General features: G+C 35.9%; 1 pseudogene; it reads right to left on the bottom strand.

Annotated features, from left to right (window-relative positions):
• LOC107684866 (oocyte zinc finger protein XlCOF6-like) overlaps positions 1 to 8,023 on the bottom strand; it is an 18,471-nt pseudogene extending 10,448 nt beyond the window's left edge.
• Positions 8,024 to 10,220: the final 2,197 nt, after the last annotated feature.

Below are 10,220 nucleotides of genomic sequence, written 5' to 3'. Positions count from 1 at the left end.
CAGGATTTTCTCACCAGAAGAAATATCCGGAAGATCCTAGGCTCTCTTCTTTGTCTTGCAATATGCGATTATCTGTTGAGACCTTTTGAGCTTTGAGCTCAAAGTCTATCCATCCCTACATGTGGGTATAATATACCTTAGTCCAGAGCAATTAACAAAGAACAAAGAATAGGAACAGTTAAATTCAAACATAAGACAACATTTCCTACTTCAGTGTTCAAAATATAATTAAAATCTCACTTCTTATTATTTATCAATTGAAACAGAGTGAACAGAGACATACATTTTTTTATGGTTTTGTGGGTTTCATATATTATTCTAATTAACTAACTAGTTTTAATACAGTACACCAAAAATCATACTATGAAAATTATTAAACATAAATCAAAACAGTACTACATTCTAACAAGATTATGACTTCACATAAACACTACAAAAATAAATATCAACTACTTAAATATTTTAAACACATTTTTTTAGTGTCCTTAATATTTTCATTTTCACCAACTGTTATGTACAGTGTATATACAATACAAACTTTTTTAACTTTTCAAATGTGATTATTGTTTGTGCTTTTGGATATGGATCTTTAATTAGCCTTATTATTTTGCATTTAAGCCTCTTTTTGAGCATAAAATGTAATTAAATTCTGAAAATGTAATTGTTGTATGTCCAATTATTTAGTTGTATTATCATTTATCCATATCAGGGTGTACTTTCACCCAAGTGGTATAGTTAAGACGTGTATGGGGTTTTGACAGTGGAACTTTCATTAATTTTAGAAACTGTGTAAATCCAGCATCCTGTTCAGACCCTATTATATAATACAAACAGTATTAATTTAATTTAAGAACAGTTATTATGTGACTATACCTTGAAACCGATAATGGTGTTTTTGATAACTCATGATAATAATGCTCCGCTCTCTCCATGTTCTGTTCTTTGTGGTTGAAGTAGCGGCGCATGTAATAATCAGTGTAGCTCGCAGCGGCCTCTATCGGTAAAACATAATCACTACATGACTGCTCTGGCGATAACTAGCAACTTTCCAGAGATAAAACGTTTCATTTCTGTGTTTCGTAGTGTTTTAATTTTACACTGTAGTTTTCAGACGAAAGGACATGTAGTTTTGAATAAAAAGGCGACATACCTTCACTCAGAGTGGACGCGACACCGGATGAAGAGGCTCCGGTGGGTCTTCAAGACGAGCGCGTCGGCCAAATATCTGAAATATATGTAAAATGTACCCCAAAACTGTCGAGACAAACTGAAAAAGTAAGGAAACCATTTTTTATAGGTCTGAAATTGATCGGCTTCAAAGCGCTCCTGTCAAGTCAAGAGTGCAGATAACGGCTTTTTAACAGATTAAAATATCGGTCGACAGGGGAGATGTAAACATACTCTTAGGAAAAACAGCAATAATACTGTGTCAGGGCTTAAAGACACTTTGTTACAAAAAAGCAACATAACGCACACATATTATTACCACTGTGTCTGTCATCTGTAGCAGTTGCACCTATCGACCGTTGGAATTTAAAATTTTAACCCAACTGGTTGTGTTGTTATAGAAATAACCCAATAAACATAGGAATAACCCAACAAAACGACCCAACATGTTTAACCCAGATATTGGGTACAGTAAATAACCCAACGTTTTTTAGAGTGTTGAGATCAATTCATTTTTCTGGAAGTGGCCAACTGCTTCTCCCACAACTTTTCTGATATATATTTTGTAAATATATATACTTTTGCTATACATTTTGTAAATATATACTGAAACGTTATAAAAAATAAAAAAAAAACCATTAAAAACAGTATTTTTCTCAAAGGTTAAATTTGTTTTTGTTGTTTAAGGTATTTTGAAGTGCCCGCTTTTGCAATAATGCCACATAAATTTGCAGAAATGCCACACAAGTTGTGACTACAACTTGATTGCAGGCACATATTTATTTCAATCTTAAAAGTAAAAATCAAAACAATTTTATTTTACTTAAATGTAAATTAAATCAACACCAAAAAACTAAAACAAAAAACAAAACAAAAGAAAGCAAAAAACAACTGCAATAAGCAGATATGAATGGTGGGTGTGTGTAAGAGAGAAAGTGTGTGCGTGTGCGTGTGTGTGTGTGTGTGTACAGGTGCATCTCAATAAATTAGAATGTCGTGGAAAAGTTCATTTATGTTGGTTGTGCATCTTTTTCTTCCACACTTTTTCCTTCCACTCAACTTTCTGTTAACATGCTTGGATACAGCACTCTGTGAACAGCCAGCTTCTTTGGCAATGAATATTTGTGGCTTACCCTCCTTGTGAAGGGTGTGAATGATTGTCTTCTGGACAACTGTCAGATCAGCAGTCTTCCCCATGATTGTGTAGCCTAGTGAACCAAACTGAGAGACCATTTTGAAGGTTCAGGAAACCTTTGCAGGTGTTTTGAGTTGATTAGCTTATTGGCATGTCACCATATTCTAATTTGTTGAGATAGTGAATTGGTGGGTTTTTGTTAAATGTGAGCCAAAATCATCACAATTAAAAGAACCAAAGACTTAAACTACTTCAGTCTGTGTGCATTGAATTTATTTAATACACAAATTTGAGTTGAATTACTGAAATAAATGAACTTTTCCACGACATTCTAATTTATTGAGATGCACCTGTACGTGAGTGAGTATGTTCTTTCCACATTGCATTTGTGCTCTAGTATCAGGCCTTCATTTCTGTGTGGACATTTTCAGATTTTTGCTGGATTTATTGATTTTATTTGCCAGTTTCTGTAAAAAAAAATGCCCCGTTGCAGTCATTCCTGTGTTTGTGTGTGTGTGAGAGTGAGCATGTCTTTTCTACATTGCATTTGTGCTCTAGTACCAGGCCTTCATTTCTGTGAGGAAATTTTCAGATTTAAGCTGGATTTGATTTATTTATTTTTTTTACAAATGAAAAAAAAAAAAATTAGATTTTTCTCACATTTCCCATTCATTTTCAGTTGGGGTCATATTGACCCCAAAGACCAGATTTGTAAAAAAAAAAAAATTAATTACATACCTTTAGAACAACCGAATGAAGCCCTTTTTTTTTTTTATGTGAATACAGATATAAAATGTTGAAAAGTCACAAAATCTTATTCCGCTGAGATGAAGGGAACCATTTTTTTTAACTAAGTAAAAGTTAATTTGGTTCATATTGACCCCAAGGACCAATTGAGGGTTAAGTAATCAGACCAAGCGAAACATTCTCCAAATGGAGACATCTGCTAACAATTGGACTTTGCATTGACTAGGATCACAGACTTGAGGAGTTCACACCTTGTTGAGGAACAGAAGGTCATTTGGATGGTAATTTATCTCTAAACTCTCTAACTCGTATTACATTTTAGTCTGTTTCTCTGGACACAAGGCCATTGCACCAGTCACACGAGACATGTCAAAAGATACACGATGGATATTATGTATTTATATAATAATTCTGAGTGAACTGAGAGGGAATGATGGTGTGGGATTACAAATTTAAGAATCTGTTTAAAATATGCTGATCCTATGTTCTGACATAGCATCACATGAAAAACTAAGGTGAAGTACATTGTATTTAGCATTTAAGGTAAATTACATCAGACAAATGATTATCTTAAGCAAAGTGTAGCAAAAGGTTCCTGTCTGTTCCTGTTCTCCTATTGTTAGTAAATGAACCAGATTACTGAGACGATCACCTTTTGTTTGTAATGGCTCTTGGTGCCTCTGTCCCAGTCTTTGAGTAGTTATGCTGATTGGAATAGTACTGTCAGACTGATTGGATTAGCACCTATGCATTTGAATGACACTGTTATGCTGATGAGATCAGGGATGGAGAAATTCCGGTAACGGGCTGATTCCTGTATTGCATTTGCATGCTTTGTTTAGATTGTCTCCACCTCTATGTATCCCTCCCCCTTGAAAGGTATAAACTCTACTGTGCTGAGCTATAGTCAGACTTGGATGACTGCAGCGACGCTCGAGTCCTCAATAAAGAGTGACTTCTGTATGAAACATATCCCAACGTCTCCTGGTCTCTGCTTCGACGAGGAAAAAGTTTCCAACAATGGGTAAAGGAAAGAAGTTGTGAAGAAGGAACAACTGCAAAGGAAGGGAAAAAGCTTTCCCACATCTTCACTCAGTGGGCTGTGAAAACAGATGTCTGAGTGTATTTGTATTGTCTTGTCCGTATCTCAGGATATCAAAGTTTCTGAGGTTCTTTCAGCCTTGCACTGTTACTTATGATATGATTTTCCTCCTTTTAAAAATGGAGCATTTCTAAAAATTGTGACATCGTTTGGGCTCTTTCTACAGCACGATTATACAGCATGATGGGAAAACAAGAGAATAATCTCAATCCTTTGTCTCAGTGTCTCACAAACTGTAGCATTGACTGCATTCAACAAACCCTCTTACCAATGTTTTTGAAAGAAAATGAACATTAGTGTCTATAAATAACATATATAATGCATGGGAAACACAACTTTTTAGTAACTATAAATCAGATTTTGCTTAAATTATGTTTAATTTATAACCCAGAAATAACAAACATTACAGTGTTGAAAGCAAGAAAAAAAAAACATTATGAATGAGAAATCAAGAATAATCACCAACCTGTTAGTTCTCCAGTATCTTCAGTGTGTTTGATTCTGCAGGGTTCTGGATCTCTCATCTTCTCTCTGTCCTCTTAGATGCTGGTCTTCACTTGTGAACTGATGGAGATATTCCAGCATTTATTGCTGAATTACTGTGGGAGGAGCTGTAGTGATGATGTGTTTGATGTGGGAGGAGCTTCACTGGTGATGTGCTTGATGTGGGAGGAGCTGATCTTCCAAAAAAATATATATATATCAATTTGTTTTTTTACTAATTGATAACAGAATATAAAAAATGTAATTTCTTTCAAATATAAATAATGGTAAGAAATACAGTTGAAAGCATAAACACAGAAATAAATGTACAGATTTATAACCAACAAATACCCTCAAGCCTGTTGACACCAATGAAATTAGCTTTAAGTGGCAATTTACAGGAGATCTGAAGACATCAGCATAATAAATGAGGTGAAAACAGGAACTATTGACATGAAATAAAGAGTCTTTTCAGCAGCTCTGTTAATATTGATGAGCCTCAGACGATCAATACTCATTCAACAAGACATTCAGATCATCAGCAGATCAGCTCACTTTATTCTGAGTGTTTGCTGACAGAAACACATTATTTCAGTATTTCACGAGACATTCAGTAAACACTGAAACAATCAATCAAACAAACACACACACAAAAGCACTCAAAATCTCTCAGGTCTGATTGAATTGATCATATTTTCCTCACATGCTCACTGATGCTGCAATAAATGTTTATTTCAGGAGGAAGACGCCAGAAAAGACGCACAAGTAGCGCTGAACCCGATGAAAACAATACAGAACTGAACCTGTAAAATGTCGCTTAAACAAACTGTATAAAGTGTGTTTGAACTGTGAAATACTCACCTCACCTCAGAAGACTCATCACTGGCCCTGTCCCAAATCACACCCTAAACCCTCTGAGTCCACACTTTTGTTACGTAATGCTGCTTTGACTGCCAGGTAGAAGTCTGCTGTGAAAGCTAAAATGGCGAATGGGACACCCTACGGACTCGTGGACTTAACGGCAAGTGCACATGAATTGTGCCATTTGGGACAGGGCTACATTTAAAGTTCTAAAATATACAATATGTTTTATTTGTCTGTTTAAATGGTTCACGTTGTTCAAAACTGTTTTTGTCTTTGTTCTTCAATGATGTTTATGCAAAAATCAGATGGTGTTGATGTTTTTTTTCCAGCATATTGCCTCTCATTGTTACATCTATCCCCAGCTAGTGTTACAACTCACCCCATAGTGGGCTAGATTGTAACAACAGAACTCTTTGTATTTGACATTAACTCACATAATCTGTGATTAGGCACTACGCATCCAAGTGAGTTATGACTTTGAGGGGACCCCATAGCAAATTCAGTGCACAGGGCCGGGATTCCTAGCGATATTCATTGATTTTAGATCAAAAACTCAGAATTGATTGGGTAAAAATAATAAACAGATTATCATAAGGCTGCTTCAGTTGACCATTTATGTAGATGGTTTGACCTCTTTTCAAGGTCAAATGTGTCAACTGTTAGATGAAAAACACAAGGGAGGATGAACACAGCAAACTCTATGTGCTATTGTGCACATACACATTACTTTATAACAATGACAACAATTCACTAAGTGCACGACGGGAGGGTGAATTTAGTATCAAGTTATATAGCTCTTTATTATGTACTACTGTGCATCCGAAGCACTTTACAATCATAGCAGAGTCTCGTCTCACCACACCAGCTATAGGTGGAGAGGAGAGATTCTGCTGTGGTTAATTTTCACAGAAGAGAGTTTGTTTCTCAGCACATGAAGATGAGCTACTTACCCTGATTTCAGACTGCGGTGGTCTGGTTTCTCCACTGCATGGATCCTCATGTGTATCTTCAGGTGACTTTTAACAGTGAAACTCTTCCTGCACTGATCACAAGTGAATAGCTTCTCTCCAGTATGGATTCTGACGTGTAATTTAAGAGTTGATGATTGTGTGAAACTCTTCCCGCACTGATCACACGTGAACGGTTTCTCTCCGGTGTGAACTCTCATGTGATCAACAAGATGTTGTTTGTTTGTGAAACTCTTTCCACACTTGAGTGCAGGTTGTAGATTTCTTGCTTCTCCTTTTCTTATGTTTATTTCAGGAGGAAGACGCCAGAAAAGACGCACAAGTAGGGCTGAACCCGATGAAAACAATACAGAAATGAACCTGTAAAATGTGGCTTAAACAAACTGATTAAAAAAGTGTGTTTGAACCGTGAAATGCTCACCTCACCTCAGAAGACTCAACACTGGCCCTGTCCCAAATCGCACCCTAAACCCTCTGAGTCCACACTTTTGTTACGTAATGCCGCTTTGACTGCCAGGTAGAAGTCTGCTGTGAAAGCTAAAATGACGAATGGGACACCCTACGGACTCGTGGACTTAACGACAAGTGCACATGAATTGTGCCATTTGGGACAGGGCTACATTTAAAGTTCTAAAATATACAATATGTTTTTTGTCTGTTTAAGTGGTTCACGTTGTTCAAAACTGTTTTTGTCTTTGTTCTTCAATGATGTTTATGCAAAAATCAGATGGTGTTGATGTTTTTTTTCCAGCATATTGCCTCTCATTGTTACATCTATCCCCAGCTAGTGTTACAACTCACCCCATAGTGGGCTAGATTGTAACAACAGAACTCTTTGTATTTGACATTAACTCACATAATCTGTGATTAGGCACTACGCATCCAAGTGAGTTATGACTTTGAGGGGACCCCATAGCAAATTCAGTGCACAGGGCCGGGATTCCTAGCGATATTCATTGATTTTAGATCAAAAACTCAGAATTGATTGGGTAAAAATAATAAACAGATTATCATAAGGCTGCTTCAGTTGACCATTTATGTAGATGGTTTGACCTCTTTTCAAGGTCAAATGTGTCAACTGTTGGATGAAAAACACAAGGAAGGATGAACACAGAAAACTCTATGTGCTATTGTGCACATACACATTAAATGACAACAATGACAACAATTCACTAAGTGCACAACTGTGAGGGTGAATTTAGTATCAAGTTATATAGCTCTACTACTGTGTGTAGGTGGAGAGGAGAGATTCTGCTGTGGTTAATTTTCACAGAAGAGACTTTGTTGAACTACTTACCATGATTTCAGACTGCGGTGATCTGGTTTCTCCACTGCATGGATCCTCATGTGTATCTTCAGGTGACTTTTAACAGTGAAACTCTTCCTGCACTGATCACAAGTGAATAGCTTCTCTCCAGTATGGATTCTGACGTGTAATTTAAGAGTTGATGATTGTGTGAAACTCTTCCCGCACTGATCACACGTGAACGGTTTCTCTCCGGTGTGAACTCTCATGTGATCAACAAGATGTTGTTTGTTTGTGAAACTCTTTCCACACTTGAGTGCAGGTTGTAGATTTCTTGGCTCTTCTTTTCTTTAAACATGTGTTCTCAGTCTTTGAGCAAGGTTTTTCTCCAGGTTTGTCATGATGTTCCTCCTCCACTTCACTCAGTTCTTGACTCTCCTCGTTCTCTTCCATCAGCTCTGAAAAACTTAAGTTTCATTTAATTTTCAGTACATTACAATAATTCAAAGAAAGAAATGTGAAGTGAAAGAACATAAAAGTGAGCCCTGATGTAACAAAGCAGACAATTGCTATAAAATATTACAATCATTTTGAAGCTTATTTTCACACCCCTAAAACTCTCCATGAATGAGGTACACTGGTGTTCTAGTAATTATATTTAAATCGGACAAATCCCATGTTTCTGTAGTGAGAACTTTTATTGATCAATGACACAATTATCTAATGTGATATTAACGTTACAATATACGATAGTTCCATATTTTAACACAAAATAATTTAATTCCTTTTACTAAAGAACTCTTTAATTATTAAGGGTGAGTCACAATAGACTTTTCCTGCCATTGATTTAATTCAAACGTATGTGAATGTGGGACTCGAGCGAATTTTGTTGTGTGAAAGAACACAATCTACTCCATTTTACTGCAAAAGTTTGTGTATTTGTACATTTTGGAGTGATTATTATTTGTTATATACGTTTGTAAACACGCTGCAGAGTGTGAAGTCATATCACAACCGTTGCTGTGTCTGTAGAAATGTCACATGCTCAAAGTCTAGATTGACCACGGGTTTAACTAGTGTTAAATCAACAATTGTTATTAGCATCAGCAGTGTCCTACATGTTTCACTCAACACTGTTACTTCTGTCATGATTTTCCTCATTTGAAAAAAAAAACAGAGCATTTCTTAAAACTGTGACTCACAGGAAGTGACATCATCTGGGCTCGTTCTACAGCAAGACACTTTAATCCATTGTCTCAGTTTTACACAAATGTCTCATTCATCAACCCTGTTACCAAAGTTACTGTAGGAAGAATACAAACGAAAGAAAAGGGAAAGGACGAGATATGTAGCCAAGTATGGCAGTGGATAGTGAGCAAACACACACACACCCAAATCAAGAATAGACACCAACCTGTTTGTTCATCAGTATCTTCAGTCTGTTTGATTCTGCAGGGTCCCTGTAATGATTAGCCTAATGAGGAAAATTTAATATCTATTCAAAATGTGAATATACTGTAGATAAATATTAATGAAGTCTGACAAAAGAGATATAGCTGGTGCTCTTTATTTTTTAAACGTTTTATGATCATCGTCAGATTCTGTACATGAAAATCTGTAAAATGTTAATGATCTAATGACTCTATTGCAATTAATGTAGTTATTAAACAAATCTAACTATATTAAGATTCATATGGGCATGTTAGGCTATATGGTGTTGTAGGATATTTATGTACAGCGTTTCTGTATTATTGATGTTTTATGCATGTCACACTGTGAGAAATAACAGTATTGTCTTTCAATAGAGCAGTTTTATACAGTTTTATCATATATCCTGACTCAAACAATACCAGTTTCTATCAGCAAACACTGAGAATAAAGTGAGATGATCTGCTGATGATCCTGAATGTCTTGTTGAATGAGTGTTGATCGTCTGAGGCTCATCAATATTAACAGAGCTGTTGAAAAGACTCTTTATTTCATGTCAATAGTTCCTGTTTTCACCTCATTTATTATGCTGATGTCTTCAATGAAATGTGGCAATTATGACCAAGTGGCAATTTACAGGAGATCTGGTGTCAATACTGAGGGCAATTGTTGGTTACAAATCTGTAGATGCATTTCTGTGTTTGTACCATTATTTATATTATTTATAAAATTTTTCTTACCATTATTTATATTTGAAAAAAAAAAACATTATTTACATTGTGCTGTGAAAACGATCTCAGTAAGTGATATATATATATATATATATATATAATTTTATTTTGGCAGATAGCTCCTTGCATGCTGCAATTCAACTTCAATGAAGCTCCTCCCACAAGAATAGCGTCATCAGTGAAGCTCCTCCCACAGTAATTCAACAATAAATGCTGGAATATCTCCATCAGTTCACAAGTGAAGACGAGCATCTAATCATCAGGAAGAGCTGAAATCTGTAAAGACTGAGTTTATTAAAGAGGACAGAGAGAAGATGAGAGATCCAGAACCCTGCAGAATCAAACACAC

This window comes from Sinocyclocheilus anshuiensis, unplaced genomic scaffold, assembly GCF_001515605.1.
Source record: "Sinocyclocheilus anshuiensis isolate Anshui unplaced genomic scaffold, SAMN03320099.WGS_v1.1 scaffold717, whole genome shotgun sequence".
Classification (NCBI taxonomy): Eukaryota; Metazoa; Chordata; class Actinopteri; order Cypriniformes; family Cyprinidae; genus Sinocyclocheilus; species Sinocyclocheilus anshuiensis.
Note: the sequence above shows the minus strand (reverse complement) of the source record. Positions and strands in the feature narration are given on the sequence as shown.